Below are 26,884 nucleotides of genomic sequence, written 5' to 3'. Positions count from 1 at the left end.
TTGCAACCCCATGGACTGTAGCCCACCAGGCTCCTCTGTCCACAGAATTTTCTAGGCAAGAATACTGGAATGGGTTGCCATTCCCTTATGCAGGGGATCTTACCCACTCAGGAATTGAACCTGGTCTCCTGCATTGCAGGCAGATTCTTTACCATCTGAGCCACTGGGGAAGCCCAGAAAAATATTTACATATATGGTCAAATATTTTTCTACAAGTCCCAAGATCATTAATGATGAAAGGACCGTCTTTTTGGCAAATGGTGTGAAAACTGGATTTCCAGATCCAAAAGAATGGAGTTGGACCCTTTCATTATACCATATACAAAATTAACTCAAAATGATAAATATATCACAGTAAAAATTAGTTTTATAATAAAACTATGAATGTATCAGAAGAAAACTTGAGGAAAACGTCCATGACATTGGATTTTGCAATAATTTTTTGGACACAATACTAAAACATTGTGGGGAAAACAACAACAAAATAGATCATTTGTACTTAATCAAAATTAAAACTTTTGTGCATTAAAGGGCACCATTAACATAGTGAAAAGGCAATCTATAAAATGAGAGAAAATATTTGCAAATCATATATCTGAAAAAGGATTAACATCTAGACAATATAAAGAACTCTTAGAATTCAACAATGACAATCCAAGAGAAAAACATGGGCAAAGGACTTGAATAGACATTTCTTAAAAAACGACCCAATCAAAAAATGGGCCAAAGAACTAAATAAACATTTCTCCAAGGACATGCAGATGGCTAACAAACACATGAAAAGATGCTCAACATCACTCATTATCAGAGAAATGCAAATCAAAACCACAATGAGGTACCATTTCACACCAGTCAGAATGGCTGCAATCCAAAAGTCTACAAGCAATAAATGCTGGAGAGGGTGTGGAGAAAAGGGAACCTTTTTACACTGTTGGTGGGAATGCAAACTAGTACAGCCACTATGGAGAACAGTGTGGAGATTCCTTAAAAAAACTGGAAATAGAACTGCCTTATGATCCAGCAATCCCACTGCTGGGCATACACACTGAGGAAACCAGAATTTAAAGAGACACATGTACCCCAATGTTTATCGCAGCACTGTTTATAATAGCCAGGACATGGAAGCAACCTAGATGTCCATCAGCAGATGAATGAATAAGAAAGCAGAGGTACATATACACAATGGAGTACTACTCAGCCATTAAAAATAATACATTTGAATCAGTTCTAATGAGGTGGATGAAACTGGAGCCTATTATACAGAGTGAAGTAAGCCAGAAAGAAAAACACCAATACAGTATACTAATGCATATATATGGAATTTAGAAAGATGGTAACGATAACCCTGTGTACAAGACAGCAAAAGAGACACAGATGTATAGAACAGTCTTTTGGACTCTGTGGGAGAGGGGGAGGATGGGATGATTTGGGAGAAAGGCATTGAAACATGTATAATATCATATAAGAAACTAATTACCAGTCCAGGTTCGATGCAGGATACAGGATGCTCAGGGCTGGTGCACTGGATGACCCAGAGGAATGGTATGGGGAGGGAGGTGGGAGGGGGGTTCAGGATGGGGAACACATGTACACCCGTGGTGGACTCATGTTGATGTACAGCAAAACCAATACAATATAGTAAAGTAAAAAAAAAAAGAAGATATGCAATGGTCAAAGAAAAAAACAAAAAAAACCACACATGAAAATGCTCAACAACACTAATAATCAGGGAATTGAAAGTCAGATCACAATGAGATACTACTTCCTACCCATTAGAATGGTTATTATAGAAACAAAATGAAGCGAAACAAAAAACCTCAAGAAATAACAAGTGTGATCAAGGTTATGGAAAACTGGAAACTTTATGCATTTCTGGTGGGAACAAAATAGTGCTAGTGGAAAACAGTATGGTGCCCCTCTGCTAAAATTAACATTTAATTATCACATTATTGGAAAAGATTCTATCTTTGACAAAAATTTAACTAGGCTTCTCTGAGTCCTCTTTTTGACTAGGCATTATCCTGGGGTCTGCAGTCCAATTGTAGCAAGAATCCTGCTAACTCAGTTTAGAGGAAATCTCTCACCCTTGTTCAAATTCCTCTTCTGCATCCACAATAGCTGATTCTTCTGGTCAGCCAGCCTTTAGCAAGAATACTATTAGGTCAGTTTAGCATGAATGCCCTTACTTGTGATGTTCTCTCATATTTATTTTCCAGCCACTGGTCCCCTCAATCTGCTCATTGGTTACAAATCCCTAGCTTTCCTCACTGTATTCAGAGTTGAGCCCAATCTCTCTCCCTTGTGGTGATGGTCTTGACAACTATCACCATAGTTCTGAATAAAGTCTCCCTCACTGGCTTAATATGTATCAGAATAATTTTTCCTTTATCATGATCCAGAAATTAACATCTGGGTATATACTAAAAATAACCATAACTGGGAATTCAAATAGATATCTGTATATTCATGTTTAATGCAGCATTATTCACTATTACTAAAGTTTGGAAGTACTCAGTTGTCCACCAATGGAAAAATGGACAAACAAAATATGGTATGTACATGCAATGAAACATTATTCAGGCTTAAACAGAAAAAAATTCTAACACATGTTACAATATGGATGAACCTTGAAGATATTATGCAAAGTGGGAAAAAAACCAGCCACAAGAGGATAAGTATTGTGTGATTCCATTCATATGAGGCACTTAGAGTAATCAACGAGAAGGCAATGGCACCCCACTCCAGTACTCTTGCCTGGAAAATCCCATGGATGGAGGAGCCTGGTAGGCTGCAGTCCATGGGGTCACTAAGAGTCAGGCACGACTGAGCGACTTAACTTTCACTTTTCACTTTCATCCATTGGTGAAGGAAATGGCAGCCCACTCCAGTGTTCTTGCCTGGAGAATCCCAGGGATGGCGGAGCCTGGTGGGCTGCTGTCTATTGGGTCGCACAGAGTCAGACATGACTGAAGCGACTTAGCAGCAGCAGCAGCAGAGTAATCAAATTCATAGAGTCTAAAAGTATGATTGGTGTTTGACAGGGGCTGGGGTAAGGAAGAAATGGAGGAGGCATTGCTTAGTGGATAAAGAGTTCCAGCTGCAGAAAATGTAGGAGTTCTGGACAAGACTGGTGGTAACAATTGGATAACCATGTAAATGTACTTAATACCACTGAACTGTATGCTTATAAATGGATAAAGTTTTATTACATGTACACGGAAGAACTATACAAAAAAGATCTCATGACCCAGATAACCACGATGGTTATAACCACTCACCTAGAGCCAGACATCCAGGAATGTGAAGTTAAGTGAACCTTAGGAAGCATCACTATGAACAAGGCTAGTGGAGATGATGGAATCCCAGTTGAGCTATTTCAAATGCTAAAATATGATGCTGTGAAAATGCTGCACTCAATATGCCAGCAAATTTGGAAAACTCAGCAGTGGCCACAGGACTGGAAAAGGTCAGTTTTCATTCCAATCCCAAAGAAAGGCAACACCAAAGAATGTTCAAACTACTACACAATTGCACTCATCTCACACACTAGTAAAGTAATGCTCAAAATCCTCCAAGCCAGACTTCAACAGTATGTGAACCAGGAACTTCCAGATGTTCAAGCTGGATTTAGAAAAGACAGAAGAACCATGGATCAAATTGCCTACATCCATTGGATCATCAAAAAAGCACAAGAGTTCCAGAAAAACATCTACTTCTGCTTTGTCGACTACGCCAAAGCCTTTGACTGTGTGGATCACAACAAACTGGAAAATTCTTGAGATGGGAATACCAAACCACCTTACCTGCCTCCTCAGAAATCTGTATGCAGGTAAAGAAGGAACAGTTAGAACTGGACATGGAACAACAGACTGGTTCCAAATAGGAAAAGGAGTACATCAGGGCTGTATATTTTCTTCCTGCTTATTTAACTTCTATGCAGAGTACATCATGAGAAATGCTAGGCTGTATAAAGCACAAGCTGGAATCAAGACTGCAGGGAGAAATATCAATAACCTCAGATATGCAGATGACACCACCCTTATGGCAGAAATTGAAGAACTAAAGAGCCTCTTGAAGGTGAAAGAGGAGAGTGAAAAAGTTGGCTGAAAACTCAATGTTCAGAAAACTAAGATCATGGCATCTGGTCCCATTACTTCATGGGAAATAGATGGGGAAATAATGGAAACAGTGAGAGACTTTATTTTGGGGGGGGTGTGGGGCTCCAAAATCACTGCAGATGGTGCCTGCAGCCATGAAATTAAAAGACACTTGCTCTTTGGAAGAAAAGCTATGACCAACCTAGATAGCATATTAAAAAGCAGAGACATTACTTTGCCAAGAAGGTCCATCTAGTCTAAGCTTTGGTTTTTCCAGTAGTCATTAATGGATGTGAGAGTTGGACTATAAAGAAAGCTGAGTGCTGAAGAATTGATGCTTTTGAACTGTGGTGATGGAAAAGACTCTTGAGAGTCCCTTGGACTGCAAGGAGATCCAACCAGTCCTGAATATTCATTGGAAGGACTGATGCTAAAGCTGAAACTCTAATACTTGGCCACCTGATGCAAAGAACTGACTCTTTTGAAAAGACCCTGACACTGGGAAAGACTGAGGGTGGGAGGAGAAAGGGACAATAGATGATGAGATGGTTGGATGGCATCACTGACTTGATGGACATGAATTTGAGCAAGCTCCTGGTGTTGGTGATTGACAGGGAAGCCTGGCATGCTTCAGTCCATGGGATTGCAAAGAGTCAGACATGACTGAGCAACTGAACTGAACTGAACTAAACTGATATATATTGGGCTTCCCTGGTGGTTCAGTGGTAAAGAACCCACCTGTCAATGCAGGAGATCTAAGAGATGTCAGTTCAATCCCTAGGTGGGGAAGATCCCCTGGAGGAGGTCATGGCAACCCACTTCAGTATTCTTGCCTGGAGATTTCCATAAACAGAGGAGACTGGTGGGGTACAGTCCATAGGGTCACAAAGAGACAGACAAGACTGAAGTGACTTAGCATTATATAATATATATTATATTATAAATATATATATGTACATATATTTACCAGGGGCTTTCCAGGTGGCACAGTGGTAAAGAATCCACCTACCAATGCAGGAGACTCAAGAGGCCCAGTTTCTGTCTCTGGCTTGTGAAGACCTTCTGGAGAAGGAAATAGCAACTGGCTCCAGTATTCTTGCCTGGAAAATTCCATGACAGTGGAACCTGGTGACCACAGTCCATGGGGTCACAAAGAGTTGGACATGACTGAGTGACTGAGCACACATACACACACACACGTATATACCATAATTTAAAAAAAGAAAATGAGAAATTCTCAAGTGAACAAACTATAATTCTCAACATAGTATTATAATACTGTTCAAACTTATTATGTGTTCCTCATTCAGCTAATGTCATGGTATAACTTTAAAAAAGAGAACATGTGATCAAACTTTTTTCCCAAGCATTTCCTCCAAGCATTTTAAATTTTTAAAAAAACTTTAATTAATTTTAATTAATCAATGTGATTAATGTTTAATCCTTTATTCATATATCACTACTAAAATTTCTGAGCTGAATAAGCTGGGAGTTTTTTTTTAGTTTTATTTTAAAATTGTACTTTTTGGATATTTGACATTTTCTTAAATGTAAAAGCCATTCCTTCTTGAAAAAAATAATTTTAAAGAGAGCTTGACCTCCAGGAATAATTATTATGATTACATTAATAGCTTTGGATTTGACTTGAGAATACAGAGACTCCATCTAGAGGGCTGGAAGTACATGCAAGAAGATAATCAGTTCATCAGTTCTAAGTACTCAGCCACTCCAGGAAAATGGCCCTTTATTATTTTATTCACTTTTCTATAACTGTTATTAGAAAGAGTCTGTTTCTTGGGGCTTCCCAGGTGGCTCAGTGGTAAAGAATCCACCTGCCAATGCAGGAGCTGCAAGAGACCCTGGTTCAATCCTTGGGTCAAGAAGATACAGAGAAGGAAATGGCAAACTACTCCAGTATTCTTGCCTAGAGAATTCTGTGGACAGAGGAGCCTGGTGGGCTACAGTCTATGGGGTTGCAAATGAATTGGGCAAAACTTAGGGACTCAGCAACACATTCAATTTCTGAATAATACTATTTCTGAATCAAATAATACTTATGCTCTTTATAAAATTCATTCCCTCTTATTCTTTCTATTTAGGAAATAATGTCTATTCTTATAATGCAAGTTTCTAGTAAAGAAATGTGCTCATATCTGTTAGGAAAATAGTGTTATTTTAAAGAGGAAGAAAAAGTGAAAGTGTTAGTCGTTCAGTTGTGCCTGACTCTATGCGACCCCATGGACTGTAGCCCTCTAGGCTCCTCTGTCCATGGGAATCTCCAGGCAAGTATACTAGAGTAGGTAGTCATTTCCCTCTCCAGGGGATCTTCCTGACGCAAGGATTGAACCCAGGTCTCCCACATTGCTGGCAAATTCTTTACTGTCAGAGCCACCAGGGACTCAAAAAGGAAGTCCGGTTATTTAATTTGTGATTTCTCCCAGCATATTAATGTTTAAGCAGCAGCAAACTACCTCTCAGTTAAAGAGAATCATTATCAATATTTGAAGACTTAAGCAGAACTGGGGGGCCTTAAATCCTGAAAGAGTCTTCTCAGTGGCTGGTTTTGTGGCTATGATTCCTACATATTTAGCTACTTGGTAAAACTAAGAGTGCAGATAAAGAATCTCCAAAAATATTTTCTTTGTGGTTTAAAAACCAAAAAGTGATTAAGAAATCTATATCTTAGACCATTAAAAAAAATTCTGATGAAACTGATTTCTTTAAAAAATCAAGACCCTCTTCAATCCACTTGCCTGGGGAGAAGTCCTCACCTGAGACTAAAGGTTGCAAAGGGTAGAATTGTCAATGGATATTCAACTGTTGAAATTTTATTAGGATTTTAATTATTTATGTTTGTGCTCTGGTTACAAATAGGAATAATTTTTGAGTGATCCACTCTAAACCCTGTTTTTCCAGTAAGTCCTTTTGGGGTACCTTTTTGCAGAAATCGAGGTATTTCTGGAACAGATACATGGTGTTGTAGCAAAAACATCTAACTCCTATCATTTTTTGAGGATTATTTGGAGTTTTATACAAATTGTCTTATTTAATCCTTAATAAGAGCTTTTGAGTTTGCTATAATTGTGCACATTTAACTGTGGTTCGATGGTATTTTTTTCAAAAATAGTACAAAAAATTCCCATATCCTCTTCAAACAATCTCCCGAAATGATAACGTTTATCACATTATCTTTATCATTCTCTTTGTCTCTGCTTATAGTAACTACAGTATGACTCAAACCAGGAAATTAGCATTGGTACACTAATATTATCAAATTCAAATTGCCTGATAATGTTCTTTATAGCAGAAGAAAACATATTGCCTGTAGTTACCATGTTGTTACAGGCTCCTTCAGTATAGAATCATTCCACAGTTTTCCTTTGTCTTTCATGACTTTAACACTTTAAAAGAGTACAGTCTAGGTCTTTGCTAGAATATTGTTAAATGTAAGTTTGTTTCATGTTTCTTTATGATTATGTTCAAATTATTCATTTTTGTCTGAAGGGTCCAATGGTCATTGTAGCACAATAAAAGTTACACAGCTAATTAAATTTGAGGCCAGGATTTGAATTTGATTGAGAATCCAAAAACTACATTATCAACCTCCACTCATTACATCATGAATAATTACAGAATTTCTCATATAATCTCTCAATAAAGGATAATGACTTCTGTAAATATCACAAAGATTTCCTATTGCATCTGCCACATTATAAAATGTGAAGGCAGGAAAATCAAGTGGTATCATGGAATTGACCTGATACCATTCCTGTATTAATACATGTTTATTAACTATTACTTGGGAAATGTAGTCCAAAAATTTGGATTAATGTAAAACTTCATTGTATTGGTGTGTCTTGGTTTATCACTTTACTTACTTAGGGTTTCCCCAGTGACTCAGCAGTTAAGAATCTGCCTGCAATGCGGGAGTCTCAGAAGACTAGGGTTTGATCCTTGGATTGATAAGATCCCCTGGAAGAGGAAATGTCAGCACACTCCAGTATTCTTGCCTGGAAAAGCCCATGGACAGGGGAGCCTGGTGGGCTACAGTCCATAGGGTTTTGAAGCAACTTAGCACACACATGCATGTATAATTTTCTTTCTTATTTGGCATCTGTCTTCTTTTCTTGCCCTAAAATGTGTTACCTAATAGAAAAGTTTCAGTGTAATTCTATAGCACTTCAATTTACACTAGTCATTTTCTAAAGAACATAATATAATAAGCATTATAATTAAACTACACCCCATCCAGAATTTCACCTTCTAGAAACTTTATACACATATAGTGATTTCTGTGTAATATTCTGCTCTTTTAATTTCAATATCCATCAAATTAGCAAAGTCAATGAAAAAAATAGTAGCATGAGTCAATATTAATAAATAAACTTCCGTATTTCTGAAACTTCAACATCTTGGGGTATTTTTTCTAATGTCATTACTATGTTGTACGTTTAAGCAATACTCAATTAATTCTCAATTATCACTAATATTTTAATCATGAGTATCTTTAAGAGCAAACTTAAGTTCTACAAATAAAAATTTCCTGGATTGCCTTTATTTTAAAATTTCAGTTTGTAGACTTTCAAAATCATGATTAACCAGATTTCCAGTTAAACTGAAAAGTCTCTGAAAATAAACATGGTGTATTTGGTTCTGGAAATAACAATAGAAAACATCTCAAGGTGTCATATAGTAAAATATAAATATTAATATGTGAAACTTTTGTTTTAGTATGCATGTATGTGTGTGTCTTTTGTATAATGTGTAGAAAGGAGAAATAGTTTATTTACTGTGACACAATCAAAGAAGGCTTGAAAGTCACTGGTTTAATCAAATTCAAATCAAACTCATTCATTGCCATTTTTGCCTATGGGTAACAAATGGGACATCTGTTTATTAATTTTCTTTTCTCCTGCCTACACTAGACATTTCTAGGGACCTTTCACAGCCTCTCCTCACCCTCCCTCAAAATTCACAGAGATAAACTTGTCATCTAGAAATAATTCCTCCTCTTCTACTCTAGCTTTCTTGTAAAATTAAAGCAGTTTCAGCCAGCACATCAGATAGATATTTATCGTAGCTGTTAGAGTTCTCTTCTTCCTGTTGGTAATAATCTTTAGTCTCTTCTTACCTGATGAAATTTACCTAAACAAAATGTCAGTTTGTCTAATTTGCTTACCCTTGTATTTTGAGTTCCTACCCCATTGTATGGGCATGTTTATTAAATAAATAATTGAATGAGTACAAAGTACAGTCATTCACGTGTCCAACTCTTTGTGACCCCATGAATCGCAGCACGCCAGGCCTCCCTGTCCATCACCAACTCCCGGAGTTTACTCAAACTCATGTCCATCGAGTCGGTGATGCCATCCAGCCATCTCATCCTCTGTCATCCCCTTCTCCTCCTGCCCCCAATCCCTCCCAGCATCAGAGTCTTTTCCAATGAGTCAACTCTTCGCATGAGGTGGCCAAAGTATTGGAGTTTCAGCTTTAGCATCAGTCCCTCCAATGAACACCTAGGACTGATCTCCTTTAGAATGGACTGGTTGGATCTCCTTGCAGTCCAAGGGACTCGCAAGAGTCTTCTCCAACACCACAGTTCAAAAGCATCAATTCTTCAGCTCTCAGCTTTCTTCACAGTCCAACTCTCACATCCATACATGACCACTGGAAAAACCATAGCCTTGACTAGACGGACATTTGTTGGCAAAGTAATGTCTCTGCTTTTGAATATGCTATCTAGGTTGGTCATAACTTTTCTTCCAAGGAGTAAGCATCTTTTAATTTCATGGCTGCAGTCACCATCTGCAGTGAATTTGGAGCCCCCCAAAATAGTCTGACACTGCTTCCACTGTTTCCCCATCTACTTCCCATGAAGTGATGGGACCAGATGCCATGTATCTTAGTTTTCTGAATGTTGAGCTTTAAGCCAACCTTTTCACTCTCCTCTTTCACTTTCATCAAGGGGCCCTTTAGTTCTTCAGTTTCTGCCATAAGGGTGGTGTCATCTACATATCTGAGGTTATTGATATTTCCCTGGAAATCTTGATTTCAGCTTGTGCTTCCTCCAGCCCAGCGTTTTTCATGATGTACAACCTATGTACATAAGAGATCCTGTCTACCAGTATACAATGACCTTTCTAAAACACTCCTCCATACCAAACTGTTTAATTTGATTCTTATGGGACTAAAGCATTTTTCCCTGAGATTGCACAATTTAAGGGGTAAGGGGGAAAAAGGACACTTCTTTATTGAGATTACAATAGGACTGGCTGCAAATTAAATGCAACCAGTTTGGGATTTTGGAATTAGCAAGATGTAAATTCATATAGAATGGATAAACAACAAGGGAACTCTGCCTAATGTTATGTGACAACATGGATGGGAGGGGAGTTTGGGGGAGAATGGATACATGTATATGTATGGCTGAGTTCCTTTGCTATCCACCTGAAACTATCACAGCATTGCTAATCCACTATACTTCCATATAGGGGCTTACCTGGTGGTTCAGTCGTAAAGAATCTGCCTGTTAAAGCAGGAGACACGGGTTCGATCCCTGGGTCGGGAAGATCCCCTGGAGAAGGAAATGCAACCTGCTCTAGTATTCTTAACCTGGGAAGTCCCACAGACAGAGGAGCCTGGCAAGCTATAGTTCCTTGGGGTAGCAAGAGTCGGACACAACTTAGTGACCAACCAACAACAATACTCCAATATGAAATAAAAATTTAAAAGTATATATATAGTATAGATTAACAAGGTCTTACTATATAGCCCAGGGAACTAAATTCAGTTTGCTGTGATAAACTATAATGGAAAAGAGTATATATATGTATAACTGAATCACTTTGTTCTACAGCAGAAATTAACACAACATTGTAAATCAACTATACTTCAATAAAGTAATTTTTTAAAATACAGCCAGCAAAAATGTTTTGTTTGGCCCACATATTTTAATTAATGTCCTATATTTAGGTATTAGAAATTCTCACATAAAAACTCAGCTTGTCTTGAAAGATGATAAGATCTGGCAACGCCAGGTCTATGTTTGGCTGGACCTGGGGTAGCTAATTCATTTCAGTGAGTCTTGAGTATAAATCTTTTCTTCTGGTTTGTCTCCCTTACTAGACTGTGAGTTCCCCCAGAATCCTCCTATCATGAGTTTTTTAGTTAAGCTCAACAGACATAGGGCTTCCCTGGTGTTTCAGTGGTAAAGAACCTGCCTGCAATGCAGGAGACACGGGTTCAGTGTCTAGGTTGGGAAGACCCCCTAGAGAAGGAAATGGTAACTGACTCCAGTATTCTTGCCTGGGAAATCCCACAGACAGAGGCGTCCGTGGTGTCACAAAAGTCAGACACGACTTACCGACTAAACCATCAACACTACTAGCAGACATATGTAGGGTGAAGGCATAAATTATGAATGGCTCACAGTGCTGAAGGTCAATTCTGAAGACAACTTATATAACTTTGAGTTCAGTTCTCTCTTCTCTTTCTCACTATCTCTAGTGTTCATCCCACAGAAATTTTATCTAAGCTCATGTTTCAGCTATCCTCTCTGCCATAAGGCAAAAATCTGTAAGCCTGCTTCCTGAGTTCTAATCAGAAATCACTAACTGCCCCTCAACAGTTTGGACTATGTCACGAGCTTACTCTGTTATCTAGCCAACACACACTTTCTAACCGATGACCCTAATTTTCTTTTACAGTTACCATTATCTTCCCATGCACATAACCTGGAAACCTCAGCAATTTTAGATTCCTCTTCTGCCCTCCCCAGCCTCATTCAGTGAGTTATCAAGTCTAGTTTATTCATTCTTTACAATAGTGAAGGTCTCTTTTCCTCTCTTTTCCTTCCTCTATTCAAGGTTGAGTTTTACTTTTTGATAAACACTTAATTGCTCTCCTTGTCTCAAGCCTTTTGCCTTTCAATACAAATGTACCTATTTTGTTGTTGTTCAGTCACTCAGCCATGTCTGACTCTTTGCAACCCCATGGACTGCAGCACTCCAGGCTTCCCTGCCCATCACCATCTCCTGGAGCTTGGTTGGTGATGCCATCCAACCATCTTATCCTCTGTTGTCCTCTTCTCCTCCTGCCTTCAACCTTTCCCAGCATCAGGGTCTTTCCTAATGAGTGGGCTCTTTGCATCAGGTGGCCAAAGTATTGGAGCTTCAGCCTCAGTCCTTCCAATGAATATTCAGGACTGATTTCCTTTAGGATTGACTGGTTTGAGATCCCTTGGAGTCCAAGGGACTTGCAAGAGTCTTCTCCAACACCATAGTGTTCAGCCTTCTTTATGGTCCAGCTCTCACATCCATACATGACTACTGGGAAAACCATAGCTGTTACTATACAGATCTTTGTTGGCAAAGTAATGTCTCTGCTTTTTAATATGCTGTCTAGGTTTGTTTATCTCTAATGCCAACAAATATTTAGCCAGTGTCTACTACTGTCTTAGAAATTAGGGATACAGCAGTGAACAAAAGTGACACAAAGTCCTTGCTTTCATGGATTTGTAACCAGTGAGGGATACAGCAAACAAACACATGTATAATCATATAATGTCACATACTAATAAATTATATGAAAAAATAAATTATATGGGGATAGGCAATAATGGATTGGGCTTCCCTGTTGGCTCAGCGGTAAAGAATCCGCCTGTCAGTGCAAGAATCTCAAATTCGATCTCTGAGTTAGGAAAATTCCCTGGAGAAGGAAGTGGCAACCCACTCCAGTATTCTTGCCTCAGAAATCCCATGGACAGAGGAGACTGGCGGGCTATAGTCTATGGGGTTGTGAAGAGTCAGACACGACTTAGCTACTAAAGAACAACAGACTTAGCTACTAAACAGCAACAACAACAATAAAGGATTAGAGAGGTATGACTTTTGAAAAAATAATAGTAATTCTTTCAGCATTTAAATTCATATGCAATTCAAGGGCACATTACATAGAGTTTCCCAGATTAACTTTCCTGAAACATGTCACATAATGTCTCTTCTCTATTGAAACACATTTAACAGATATTCATCCATAAAACAAGTGGAATAGAGTCCAAGTCTGGGCCCAGGTATTCTTATTTGCCTTTAGTGTATAAACACAAAACTTGGTTAATTTCTTGGCCTTATAATTTGCTATTTAATTGGTGTATTACTATCTTAAGCCTTTCTGAAGCACCCTTACTCTCTCCTCCCTTCTTCCTGCTCTAGGTCACCCGGTGTGACAGAATCCACCACCTCGTAATGAACTGTCTCTTTGTGTTTATATTTTATATTCCCAGGTGGATGGCATATTTTTGAAAGATAATTGTCTCATATTACTTTATATTCTTCTTAGTGCTTTATAAAGTGGTTGGCATACAAATCCATGTTTGTTAAGTGTTGACCAATCAGCTACATGAATTGACCACAGGCAGCCTCTTGGCTCCAAGTGGCACACCCTTGCATCATCTGCTCTTTTCTCTTGGTGACATTAAGCCTATACCCGAGACAGAATCATCACTTGAATTTTCCATTTGAATATGCCTTTTATTTTTCCCTTAAAAGCAGTATGTCACTGTAATCCACATAGAGCTTACATCATTTTGTTCTAGGGTGAAATGCTTTGCTTCATCAGGGTGTTAGCTTTCTACACTTGCCACAAGGGGGAGCAGCAGTTCTTTTTCAGGAACCAGAATGACTCCACACTTTTCATTCTTCTACAGTTTCCACCCCAACATTCTGCTCTTCCCCACACGTGGTCACATAAATTTTTCTGTTTTTGCTTTTTCTCCTGCATGCATTTTCCACAGGTGAAAGGAAACTTCTTCACCTTAAAAAATTTAATTAAGATTCCATTTCTCTAGGCATTAATAGTTTAATTTCCATTCAGATTCTTAATTCCTTATTGTTATTGAACTCTTCAACACTTCTGGAAAATAATTATTGTTGGGAACAATTCAAGGCCAAATGAGAAATTATCTTTCAATTGCTATTTGATGTGGACAAAAAGTAGCATATATTTTTGTCCCTCAGTTTACCTAAAGTAGGGAGTGTAAATAGGTACTTAGTACTTGCCAAACAGGAAAAGCTCTTAAAACATCTTAAAACTGGATGTTTCAGCACTCTACATATATGCAGTTCTAGAGTTAGCAGGAATATTAGAAATAATCTGGACCCAAATCCCATTATAAATAAGGACTTTGAATCACAGGAAAATCAGATAATGAGCTGAACTAGTTCACGGGCTCATTCAGGTCCAAGGCTTTTTCCATGAAGCTCTATTGTCTCTCTTTTGTACAGGCTTGAGGCTCAGATTGACTGAAAGAAGTATGATAAATAATAACAAAAAAATTATATCTATGATAATATTATATAGTATGATTTTACATTAAATCTGGTTTAAACAGAGAAAAGAAATAGTTCTTTTACAAGTCCAACAATATTATGCTAAGGATCATTATAAAAATGTTGCTTTCAGTTCTGAATACTACAAAATACCTTACATACATGCATAGGCCAAATGTTACCTTGCAGTTGTTAAAATTATTCAAGTAGATCTATTTGTACTGGCTTGAGGCTCTGATTGAGTGAAAGAAGCATGATAAATAATAACAACAGTAGAAATTATAGCAAAATAATATTATATAGTATGATTTCTATTTATATAGATAAAACTATATATGTAAATGCATCAGTAAAGTTCTGTAAGTTTATACAGTCAAAATTGTTAACCTTGACACTTACTCTAGGGAGAAAGAGAGAAGGGAGCAGGTAAATGCCTTCCAGGGAGGCTTTCATTTTGCACTGCATTTATTTCCATAAAATTAGAGATTCTGCAACAAACATGCATAACTTCTGAGTTTATGAGCACTTAAAAGGCAAAAATTAAAAGTATAAAAAGAAACTCCACATTATTATAAGAAAAAATTTCACTTTTATGAAAGGCCATTGAATTTGATTTAAAAAAAAACCAAAAAACAAAGACTTCCTTTATTTTCTCACTGGAAACATAGTCAGTGATTAGCCAGCGTAATAATAAGAGCTCAAAATTCAGTCTTAATGGCGACTCCATACTGAGTTACAACTAACAAAGAATGGACTTGTTTTGCAGGAGTGATTAAAAAATTCTTATGGGTGACTTCCTAGAACATCAGCTACATTAAGTCTACTATGCACCACAGTGAATATCTTGAAGCAGTAAAGACATCTAGGCTTTATTATTGCTCAAAGTTCAGAGTCAGATGTTTTTCACCCTCTGCTAATGCTTGGCCTTTGAGAACGGCCAAGCCCTGGAGAGCTACTTCCAGGTAGCCCTCCATAGACTTCTGGCTAGTGTCTCCTGAGGTTCACTAATCCTCTATCAGCTTTGCTTATTAAAACACAATTATGTTCATGAGTTTCTTTTATTTAAATTTAACTCCATGGTTTCTCCTTCCCTAAAATTAGAACATAACATAAATTTTGAGTCTTTTATGTGTTTCTTGCCTTTATATGATTTTGGAATCTTTTACTAAAAGGAAACATGTAGCCATGGCCCTCCCCCCTCTTCAACATTGCATAAAGGAAATGGTACTCAGTCTCAACCCTCTGACTTAGAACTGCATGTTAGAACAAACACTCCTAGTTCTTCTCTCTACCTGGCCATTTCTCTTTCGGATGAAGAAGCAGCTTATTAGAGTGATGAGTTCACTGAGAATCTGAATTTCATCTGTGCCACGTTTCTCTATTGACTGAGATAGTCAATATTTGAGGCCTTGTCCATGAATGACCCCACCTCTTCTCTATTGTTGTTTTCCTCTTGGAATGTTCTGTTCTCAAGTAACACAAACTTTCCTCCTCCACCTCTTTTGTATCCATTTAGTACCTTTCTATAGGGCATGTCTGAACTCTATAGATTTAGGAAATAGAATCCCAGGCAGAGGAAGTCCTACAATATATTCAATTCCACTATTTTCAGAATCTGCTCTGGACTTTGACCCCCACTTATCACCTTGGGTTAGTTCCAAATTGTTTATAAACCTAGAGGCAGATTTGTAGGCAATCTGTATTCTCTGAGCTCCAGAACTGTATATCGAAGTGTATCTTCTCTTGGGCATCTCAAACTGACCTCAAAATTGACACAGCTAAACTGAGCTCATAATCTTCTTCCTTATGTAAAAATAAATTAACAAAATGCTGGTCTTTTTTTAAGCATCCTATAGCTCAGCAAATGCCATCTTCTCTCTAGTTGTACAAGCCAGAAGTCTTTCCTGGTTTCTCTTCTCCATTTCATATGTTTCACATATCCAATTCATCACATTTCTCTCCATCTCTACTTGGAGAAGGACATGGCAACCCATTCCAGTATTCTTGCCTGGAAAATTCCATGGACAGAGGAGCCTGGCGGGCTACGGTCCATGGGGTCTCAAAGAGTTGAACACGACTGAGCGCATACACACACTACCTCGTCTTCCTTATTCTTAAACAACCTCATCTCTAACCTGAACACCTGAACTACTGCCATTGCCTTATAATTGGTCTACCCACTTACCCCCTGGACTCTGTTCATGAGCTCACCAAGTTAGAGCCTGAGGCATTGTTTTCCATGCCGTTGATGGCATTCTATTTTGCTTTCAATAAAGACAAAAGAACTCTCAGCATAACCTATAATGTGAAAGTTGCTCTGTCGTGTTCGACTCTTTGCGACCCCATGGACTATACAGTCCATGGAATTCTCCAGTCCAGAATACTGGAGCGGGTAGGCTTTCCCTTCTCCAGGGATAACCTATAATAGGGGTCAGCAAATTTATTCCTCTAAGGGACTAGATAATAAATATTTTAGGTTTTCCAAGCCACACAGTCTCTGTTGCAACTTTCCAACACTGTTATTAAAATAAAAAAGCAGCCACAAACAATACGCAAAGAAACAGAACTCTGTGTTCCAGTAAGACTTCACATTATAAACAAACAACAGGGTTTGACTGATATGCTCTACTTTGCAAATCCCTATCCTAAAATATTCTGCGTATGGTACCCCTATTCATCTCTCTACTCTCTTGCAGAATATCCTCCTGCCATTGCTATTCCAGTACTTGCTTCATGCTTGTACACTTAGTTCACCACATGGCCCTCACAAATGTCCTTCTCTCTGCCTGGTTTGTTCTTCCATCTCTTCTCCTGGTTAGCTCTTACTTTTCTTCAGATTTTGACCCAAAGCCGTCTATGGCCTCCCCATCTTTTTACAGTCTCTCAGAGCCACCTAGATCCTTCCTCCAGAGACTTGTTACGGGCAATTCTTATCTCTGCAATTATCCAAGTAATGTATGCTATTTTTTTTTTTTTTTTGGAAAATTGACCCGTTTTAATGTCTGCTTTCTAAACCTCAGATAACCTCTACTCTCTACCACCCAAGTGTGAGATCCAGAAATATAAGGATAGTATCTTTCTCTCATTGCATCTCCTGGCCCTGGGGCTCAGCACATAGTTGGCACTCAGGAAATTCTTGTTGGCTGACCAAGTAAATGAAGACATGGATGAATTATTCCTACTCTCATCTTCATCCCACAGTGGGTCTCCTACATCCCACAGTGACCCATGTCTATTTTCTCAAGTTCTTTCTTCATAAGTTGTGTCTAGCAATGTTCTTCTCTCTCTCTTTCCATATCAATTTCCCATTTTTCTTCATGCTTAAAAGAATTTTTATTGCTGTTGTTTTCACCTTTCTGTCCTTTGCATAGATCTGTCTTCTTTGGTAAGTGTTCTTTTAGCTTTTCTTTGGCCCCCACATGCTCATGCCACAGATTTGTCAAATCTCTGCAGCCAAAACTCTCCCTGAGCACATTTGTAGTATGACAAAGTTGCTTTTATTCACTTATTATAATGAGAGAGAACATGCACGATGAGAACCCTTAGGGGCATCTCAGTGAAAGGGTGTGAGAAGGAACTTAGAAGATTTGGACACTATATTTGGTGATTTTAGGGAGAGTTCAAGGAAGCAGAGTTTTGCTCTGAAATAATTGCTGCTATCAGAAATTGAGGATAATTCCTTAAATTCTTTGGGCAACTAAATAATTATTTTCTAGGAGGTAAAGAGGAATGCATATAGCTAAGCCTGTAACTGATCAAAAGGCAGTAGTTACTCACATTAGCCAGATTAGGGTAACATCTGGTCTTTTCTACCATTTGGGTAATGTCCTTGTTTTTGTCTGACAACATATGACTACAGGAAGTTCTTATCTCTGTCTTGATCCAACAAAGTCAGTGTGGCCTTGCCTGGTTTGGGCATTCTCTGAAATTATTTCTGTTTAGTAGGAGAAGGACATAGCCTAGCTATGAGTGTGGCAGGCCAGCTCCTAGCAGCACAAGGACTTCTAGAGTGCCAGGGAGCTCCCAGCTTTTGGAAACTGCTATCTTTCTCTCAGAGTGAGTCCTCTGAGAGAGGAGTGAATATACACAAAGGGTGTCCACATACAGCAAGGCTCTCTGTGCCCTGTTCTGTGCCTGGTAATCTGCCCAGAAGGCTGACCTTGGCTAGCATGGAGTAGAAGTTCAAGAGTAAATACTTTTGTTTATCACTTTTCACTGTGTCCTAGTTGAAGAGTCACATTAAGTTATGAAGTTAGATAAATAAAATTCCTCACTTAATGAAAAATGTGTGGAATCCTTTGGCCTGTGTTCACTATTATAATCACAGATAAGAATTTGAAAGCACAACAGTCCTCAGTAATCTCCCCCCAATACATCATTTTTTAAAAATCTCTTGTGTAATTTTGCAAAGACTCTCCATATGATGTCAACTAAGAAGACAACTGAATTTTAGAAAACAACCAATTCACTAGCACTGATTATTGGCTGTAGCCACTGAATCTTGGTATGACGTGTAAAAAGGATTTATGAAAAGAAGCCAAGCGTAAGGTGCAGCCAGGGGAATGTGATAAGGAACAGTCTGCATCTTGAATTTAGAGTTTGAGGCTTCATATTAATATTAGTTGGTTCAGTGAAATAAGAGTTGCATAAGCTTGCATTGGCTGATCAGAGTAGAAAACACCTGATATACCCAAATCCTTTTGAGATCAGTGAAACACAAATTATGAAAGTTTCTGGAAGTCTCTGTTCAGTACTTATTTCTGGGAGAAGAGCTTTGATGATATTTGAGGCTATGTGAAAGCAGTTATCAAGGCTGAACAGAAGCAAAACACTAAGTCATTGGTTGGACATATAACTTCTTGGCTGGGGGAGATGGTGTTGAATTTGAAATAAGTTTGAAAATTTTATGAACCACACATATATCATAAATTCATATTATCACATTATTTATCATTTAATAATCTACAGATGTATCACATTATTTATCATTTAATAATCTACAGATGTATCACACTATCATTTAATAATCTACAGATATATCACACTACTTATCATTTAATAATCTACAGATGTAGATATTGGCATATGTGTGATTACCTTGGAAATGTGGGTCCTGAGGGAAAACTAATCCATAAAGTCTAGAAAACTCAAAGGCTGGGGACTGGAATCATCTGAGATCTTGTTCATGCACAGGTCAATGATGGCTGCAAACTGAGACTTAAGCAAAGGTTCTGGACTGGAGCACTTATGTATGGCCTCTCCATGTGGTCTGGGCTTCTTCACAATAGGGCTTCTGGGATATGAAGGCAAGCATCCTGAGAGAGAGGCAAGTGGAAACCTTTTGTGATCTAGCCTTAAATGTCACATAGCATCACTTCTGTTATATTCCATTGATTGGGCAGTCGCAGGCTCCCTCTCAGACTAACTTACATCAGCCTGCTTTTTGTATGTATCATTATACATCACGTCACAAAGAAAACTGGTGAGTCAAACTTTGGGGAAACCCAGTGTATTTTTTTTCACTGAAGTATTGAAAGAATCCTCTGAAAAAGTTAGAATTGAAACCTAACTTGATGTTATAAGATGTCATGGGTACCATGAGAGGGAAATGCCATAAAAGCAGTCAGAGCAGGAGAAAGAGAACCCTGAATTCTATATATAAACGTTGCCCAAGTCTCTGGGTGATCCCTGGACTGTGCATGTATGCAGTGGACTGACAGGAGAAGTGAGACCTGAGCTGCTGCCCGGCACAAGTACAGTTCTCAGTGTGAGTCTAATCAAGTTAATATCCTGATAGCCCATGAGACGCCTTGTTCCTCAGGGGGGTTAGGATAGAATAGAACAGAGTAAAATAGAATAGAATAAGACAGTATAACATAATACAATATAACACAGTACAATACAATACAAATCTGCAATGTTGTCTTTTTTTTCTTTTAAACTATTGAGCTCAAGATCTTCGTTTTTCAAGTCATATAAATTTTCAAAATGGAAATCCAGTTTTAGGGTATCAGATTAATGTACAATTTACTATCCAAATTGCTTTGTAAGAGACGTCTGAAGTTTAAGGAAATCTTTTTTCTAACATTAAGCTTTCATCAACACTCTTATCTTTGAGGTAGAAAGTTGTATTTTGCCAAGAAAAACCAGAACTCCAACGTCGGCTTTATTTACATGATCTATAAAGCTGCCATGCTGTGTTCAGCCTTTCGAGTTACACTTATTTAAAGAAAATCTAATTTAACAATTGTGTTGTGACATCCTTTACTGTCTAGTAAAATCTTAGTGAGCAAAGCAATTCTCTATAATTAAACAGTACAGTATATTTTATTCTCAAAGAACTGATAAACCTAAAAAACATGCTCTAATATTTTTTAACCACTTTTAATTTCAAGTAAGGTATTTCACTGGTTTGATAGATTCAAGTCATAATTTATCTTTAGTCCAAAACACGTATGTTTTGTTTTGCGTTTTTACTTTGGAAACCTTTACATCGTTTAAGAAAACAAAGCATTATTGAGTTTAAAAATGTAATGACATTTACACTGAATATTTTGTGGCAGGCATGGCTGATAAACTAGGATTTCTGATTTCCAGCCATGGGCTAGTTCTGGCATCTCCTCTCACTCACTGGCAACCCTGGTTGCTCTGGTTTCCCTACTCTTGTTAAAGGGAATTGGATAACATGACATACCAATTGTGAATTAAGAAGCATTAATATTTTTAAAGCATGGTTGCAAAAATAAACTTCCCAAACCAGGAATGACTACTTACCAAAAATTATGATGATTCCTCCTCAGACATGTTATTTTTTAAACCATATACTTTTGTTTTATTTTCTGGGCTTTCCTCATGGCTCAGCTGGTAAAGAATTCATAGGTTTTATTTCCTACAGGGTATTAATTTGATATTTCAGAAGAAAAGAAGGGATGATTAACTGCAGATTTCAAATGCAAAACTTGAAACTTTGCCTATATTCTTGACTACAACTGTATCATGAAACAAAAATAATATTTTCCAAAGAAAATTAAATGAGAGTTTAAAAGTAATAACTACAATGGCAACTTTTCGTTGCATCACATAAGTACATGCCTCACTAAGAGCTATTTTAGATCCTTTTTTTCCATCCATTAGACAAAACTATTTAATAACTATGAGAATACATTCTTCATTGTTTAAGACTTACTGAATCATCACAAGCAGATGTATTAATAAGGCACTGGAATCACACAAGGACCTGAATCACTATGTCTTTAAATTTAAGAAAAGATTAGTTTCTTATCCAAAGAAATAAATATTTATAGTTTTTATATACAAGACATATTGTGTGTATATATATATTTGAATTTCTGTATAGCATAGAAATATGCCATATATATATATATATATATATATATATATCCTGCATGGAAACATATAGTAATCATAGAGTATAAAATAGAATATAAAAATTGTTACCAGAAACAAAGAGCATTTTATCATGGCAGAAAGAGCTAAAAACTGGAAGGAAATAAACTATTTACATTTTTGAATGCTAAAAATGCAGAAAGAATTTTTTCTCTTCTTAAGTGTTTCCCATGTTTCCATATTTTCTAGACTCAGCTGGGTATTACTTTTAAATCTTAAAAAATTCTGCCACAAAAAAAAAGGCAAGTAATTTTTTGACAGGATTCACAGGTAAAAATAGGAAATGTAACTCCTGTATGATCTAAAAATCGTAACCTTTGTAATTTCAAGTTTAGTAATTAGTTTAGCATTAAAATGACATTAGTCATTTTAGCATCTTAGTATCATAAATAATAAAGTTGCAGAACCTTTAGTGAAATATTTCTATCAAATTCAAAAATGTATCAAATGATGTCTCAAATGACACACTAATGAATCACTGTTGTATTGCACCATTTATATATTTGATGTAACAATAACAAATAATAACATGTTAATAAAATTTACCTAATCTATGTAAACAATGCACAGACTTATAATAACATTTAGACCAAATAACTTAACTTATTGACATAAACAATTACAGATATCTTTAGAAAAAAATTGCAGATACTTTAACAAGAATAATTAAAATTAGAGAAGCTAACTTCTGCAAGACTAAAACCCCAAAGTATTTTCCACTTTCACTAAAAATTTTGCTAGGTAACAGAACTTCACTTCTGGGTCAAAATCATATCGCAAATTTTCAGGCCAACAGATTCTGTCACCTTCACTCAAAAACAGCTAGAAAAGGTAAAGGTACATGCATTCTGGAAAAAAAAAGATTATAACTCGATATGTAGATGTGAATATCATTATGTCATTACCCATGCATGCTAAGCTTCTCATTCTTGCCTGAGTCTTATGTCAGAGAAGAAAACTTTCTTCTGGGTCACTTATTTCCACCAATCTTCGTTCTTTACCCCATAGGAAATCAAGGCTTAAATTTCTTCAACTTTTAAGTAAATGTAGATCTTCAGAGATGGGGAAGACACCCAGCTAACAATTTTAAATCATTTTCTTAGAATTTCCAGAAGTTCCATGTGGCCAGACACATTAAAAAAAAAAGTGACAAATACTCGTCTTCAACAAATTCCATTTCAAAAAAGAATTTTGGGAGAAACCAACAAACAAAAAACCACAGGTAGAATCAATGAGTGGGTAAAAAAAAAAAAGAGCTATCTGAATTTAGATGGAACATTTCCAGGAATAATAACACAGGCATGCATTCTAATCCTCTTCTTGATCTTCATTCTGATGTGGAGATCTAGATGGAACTTCGACTTTCCAGTTCATCGACTCTAGCCATGGGCTTCTGCCCTCTGAGTAAGGGTATAGGCTCCTAGTGTCTGCATATTGAGGTGATCCTCTCACTTCACGGAGAGCAACTTTATGGGATGGAACAGGATACATTTGATCTCCTTGCCTGTATCTGATTTGGGAAACAGTGAGTTGAGGTACAAGGATTTGCACTGCAAAAGAAAGGCAAAATGGCTTGAAGACAATTTTACCCTCATTGGGGACTTTTTCTGGGCTCCCTGCAAACTCCTCCTGAAATAGCTCATGCTGACTCACTGGCTTTGGGGACACACTTATTGTAGTCAACATTTTTTATGGCACTTGATTGTGAGATCTTAGATTTAGCCATGTTGCTTGGCAACACATGAACATTTTCACTTTGACTTACCTAAATTCAAATTTTAAACTTTCAGAAAGAGCACAGATGGTTTTAAGATTTAGCATTTTATATTTATAAGGAAAAAATATACTCTCTTCTAATGTATTCGCCTACCAGAAGAAATTCTAAGTTTTGTGCTAAACAACTCCATTTATATCTATTTAAATGTCCCTGCCATTTCCTTCAATTTCCATCCCAGCTGTTCCCATCACTATCCACAGTCCCCAAAAAAGAAATCTATCCTTATGCATTTTTAGTCATACTGTCTGCTTTAGAAAGGAACCTGCAGTAATTCAAATAATGCCTCAGTTTATCATCAAACATAATTGGCAAAAGAGAGCATGAAGAAGGTGAGGAAGAAACAAAGAGGGAGAAAGAAGTGGGAGGAGGATGAGCCAGGGATGGAGAGGAGAAGAAAAAAGAAAAAGAAAGAAAGAGGGATGGAGGAAGGAGGAAGGAAGGAAAAAGAAGGAATTTACATATGAACTGCCATTCAAGAAATTACCTTTCTGTATGTGACAAACTATTTTCAAAGGGACTTATATACACAGTAATTATCATTAGGATTCAAACAATGTAATGAGAACAGAATGGACATTTCTTCAAAATTTAACATATCAACAAATGTTTGTAATGACTCTGAAACACAGATACTCATTACAGCATAATTTAATACAAATTATTTAACACATCCAAAAATGAGGGAATGCTGATTTATGATATATTAGCATATCTATGCACTATGGACTTCCCTGGTGGCTCAGATGGTAAACGCCTCTGCCTACAATGCGGGAGACCGGATTCGATCCCTGGGTCGGCAAGATCCCCTGGAAAAGAGAATGGCAGCCCACTCCAGTACTCTTGCCTGGAAAATCCCATCGACGGAGGAGCCTGGTAGGCTATAGTCCATGGGCTCGCAAAGAGTCAGACACGACTGAACGACTTCACTTTCTGTCTATGGAGATATGCTAATACCCTATGTGGACAACAACATTGTGATTATGGATGATTTAACGATAAGTAAAGATGCTAACAGTATATTAGATTATTAAGCATAAGAGTAGCTTTCAAAACTTTCATGCAGAATATGATTCTAGTTTCTGCAAAAATAAAATGCGTATGTGGACATAGAAAACAAACTTATGGTTACCAAAGGGGAAGGTGTGAGGGAGAGATAAATTATGAGTATGGAATCAACGGATATGTAAAATAGATTAACGACAAGGACTTATATATAATACAGGTAACTATGTTTAATATCTTGAGAAGAATCGAAAAAAATAATATATATGTATAAGCAAATAACTTTGCTGTACTCCCAATAACACAATATTGTAAATCAACTATACTTCATTAAAAATTGTGTGTGTTTGCTGCTGCTAAGTTGCTTCAGTCGTGTCCGACTCTGTGCGACCCCTAGACGGCAGCCCACCAGGCTCCCCCGTCCCTGGGATTCTCCAGGCGAGAACACTGGAGTGGGTTGCGATTTCCTTCTCCAATGCATGAAAGTGAAAAGTGAAAGGGAAGTCGCTCAGTCATATCCGACTCGAGCGACCCCATGGACTCAGCCCACCAGGCTCCTCCATCCATGGGATTTTCCAGGCAAGAGTACTGGAGTGGGGTGCCACTGCCTTCTCCGTGTGTGTGTGTATGTGTGTGTAATAAGGGCAAAAGATATACCAATTTTTTTAATTGTAGGATTATAAGAGACATATTATTTTACCAAGTTTTACTCAATAAGTATGTACTGCTTTTATAATATGGAAAGTAAGCCAATTTAAGTTACTTTTATACATGTTGTGCAGCAGATGAAATTAACGATCAGTTCTGTGCTGAGCTGAATATTAACATAATGTATATCATCTCCAAACCCATCCTTCTATGCTCCACTCTGTGATACCTAGGTTTCAACTTTGCAAATAATCTGCCTCCTTTCCAGCAAGTTTCCTGTTAGATTCTACCAATGGGGGCACTACAGAGACTATTTGCTCATTTATGTGGGTGTCATCCCAGCAGTGGCCTGTAACATCATGATTTGTTTCACTCAGAAGCTTATGTCAGCACTCCCAGAACAAGGCTCACTGCACCCCCTTGGTTCAGTTCAGTTCAGTTCAGACGCTCAGTCATGTCCAACTCTTTGTGACCCCATGAATCACAGCACGCCAGGCCTCCCTGTCCATCACCAACTCCCGGAGTTCACTCAGACTCACGTCCATCGAGTCAGTGATGCCATCCAGCCATCTCATCCTCTGTCTTCCTCTTTTCCTCCTGCCCCCAATCCCTCCCAGCATCAGGGGCTTTTCCAATGAGTCAACTCTTCGCATGAGGTGGCCAAAGTACTGGAATTTCAGCTTTAACATCATTCCTTCCAAAGAAATCCCAGGGCTGATCTCCTTCAGAATGGACTGGTTGGATCTCCTTGGTAGTACTAGCATAAACCGGGCAGTGTCCTCTCCCAATTACTAACCCCCCTAACTCAGTCACCCCTAAAACTAATCATGTGTGAGGGGAAGCAAAGCAAGAGAAGGCTCCCCTTCCACATATCAATGCTGAGCTCACATACTCGGCTGCATCCTGAGTGGGCAGTGTGTACCCCAATGGTGGGGCAGGTGGCAGAGGTACAGGGTGGCTGGCAGGCCGATCAGATTGGCAGGCAGTAAATCATCTTATTCAGCAATTCTCTTTAAAAACTGTTATGATACAGCAGACTTCAAGTCCAGGAGTAGAAATGTATAGTAACTGAGGACAAAGGTTGGGACCTCACCCATGGCCTGTTGGAACAGACCCTGTTTGAGCTCTGCCTTGATTCTGTCACCTGAATCGAGGAGATTCACTTGATTTTGTCACCTGAATCTGCCAGCTGGGGAGTCACAGGCCAGGGCCAGGAGTTCCACAACTGAGTACACTGGCCTTTTGTGTTGGCCAGGCAAGATAAAAGGTCATGATGTCCCAGAGGGAATCACTACTGTCCCATGCAACAGAACTGAAATCAGGGAGCAATAAGAACATTCACATTCCTCTGGCTACAGTGACCCTGAACTATTCTGTTTGTTTTCATAAAGACCATACACAGTCTTGGAAGTTGCACAAAACCTGGCAGGCACTTTTAGACTTCTTAGGGCTCCTGGGACACTTACAGTGATAATTCAAATGCTGTACAATTAGCAAAATCTTTATGCATTGATTCTCAAATAAAAAAGTATGCATGGGAATATGAACCAGCTAAAATAAGTGAATGCTATAGACCTATTATAAATTTGCTAGACTAATGTTTTTTATTCCTCTTACATTTTTATATG

The 26,884-nt window shown here is 37.9% G+C and overlaps 1 protein-coding gene across 2 annotated transcripts in view; it reads right to left on the bottom strand.

Annotated features, from left to right (window-relative positions):
* The window catches only part of LOC112577743 (cytochrome P450 1A4-like), a 56,482-nt gene extending 31,541 nt beyond the window's left edge, over positions 1-24,941 (bottom strand). Inside the window, exons 1-4 of one of the 2 annotated variants that reach the window (XR_006549942.1) lie at positions 22,735-24,941; positions 21,197-21,311; positions 19,520-19,737; positions 14,822-14,910 (exon numbers count right to left, since the gene is read on the bottom strand). The gene's annotated coding sequence lies outside the window, so the exon portion shown is untranslated. The remainder of the gene's footprint in view (positions 1-14,821; positions 14,911-19,519; positions 19,738-21,196; positions 21,312-22,734) is intronic. The other variant, XR_006549943.1, reaches the window with a different exon arrangement.
* Between the last annotated feature and the right edge of the window lie 1,943 nt (positions 24,942-26,884).

This window comes from Bubalus bubalis, chromosome 3, assembly GCF_019923935.1.
Source record: "Bubalus bubalis isolate 160015118507 breed Murrah chromosome 3, NDDB_SH_1, whole genome shotgun sequence".
Classification (NCBI taxonomy): domain Eukaryota; kingdom Metazoa; phylum Chordata; class Mammalia; order Artiodactyla; family Bovidae; genus Bubalus; species Bubalus bubalis.
Note: the sequence above shows the minus strand (reverse complement) of the source record. Positions and strands in the feature narration are given on the sequence as shown.